Raw genomic sequence first — 1,203 nt, 5'->3', positions numbered from 1 at the left:
TACGTACACCTGAAAATGGAAACTCGAAATTAAAAGCGAAATGAAATGTAGAAAGAATAAAAGGAAAAGAAAATAAATGAAAGTTTTTTAAATGAATAAAAGATAAATGCAGAAGTGGAAAATTGCAAAAATAAAGAAAAGGCAAAAGTGCTGCAGCCAGCGAGGCGCAGCAGGTTCGGGTGTACATACACCCGATCAAATGAAGTTCAAATTAAATTCAAATTAAAAATTTGATTTCAAAAAAGAAATAAATGCACTTTGTGACAAATCAATAAATTAAAAAAGAAGATTTTTGCTTTTTCTTCTTTTGCGGACAAACTCTGAGACAAAAAAGAAATCTTTTGGCGCTTTTTCCAAAAGTGCCATTTTCGCTCCTTTTCAATGAATTAATTAATTACATTTATATTTACATTTATATTTATATTTATATTTATATTTATATTTGTATTTATATTTATATTTATACTTATATTTATATTTATATTTATATTTATATTTCATTTATTTTTTATTTCGAATCTTTCCGGACTTCCTTGAGCTGCGGGGGCTGCGGTGTACGTACACTTGGGATTTTGGGCGCCATTTGCAGATTTGAATTTTTGCAAAAAATCAAAAAAGTTTTTTTTCTTTTCTTTATTTTGAATAGTCAAATAAAAGCCCTTTGATTACTTTTATTTATTTCTTTATTTGCGCTTTTTCATTTGCAAAAATGGATCATCTTTGAACACTAAAAGAATTTAATTTCCATTTAAAATTGGAATTTGGACTTGTAATTAAATTTGCAAATTCGAATTCTTTCGAATTAATTTTTTGAAAAAGATCCACTGAAATGCTTTTTGGAAATTTGCAAAAAAGAATTTTTGAAGTGAACTTTTGCAGATTAATTTGAATTGCGGAATTATAATTCGATAATTGATTTAATTCTTTTTGCTTTTATTTATTTCATTTACTTTATTTACTTTTTATTTAATTTAATTAATTCTTTTTGTTTATTTAATTTGTTTAATTATTTAAAATTGAAAAAAAGAGAAAATAAAAACTTGAAAGAAACTTCCGGTTGCTGCTGCGTCTGCGCCTAGGCCAGCTGCAGCACTTTGTCTGTTTCAGTGAGCAGCAGCAAGACCAAAAAAAGAAAATAATAAATAAATAAATAAATAAATAAATAATAAATAAATAAATAAATAAATAAATAAATAAATACTA

The sequence above is a fragment of the Eimeria necatrix genome, genomic scaffold (assembly GCF_000499385.1).
Source record: "Eimeria necatrix Houghton genomic scaffold, Enh_scaff339, whole genome shotgun sequence".
Classification (NCBI taxonomy): Eukaryota; Apicomplexa; class Conoidasida; order Eucoccidiorida; family Eimeriidae; genus Eimeria; species Eimeria necatrix.
The sequence above is the reverse complement of the archived record's forward strand: the minus strand, read 5'-3'. Positions refer to the sequence as shown.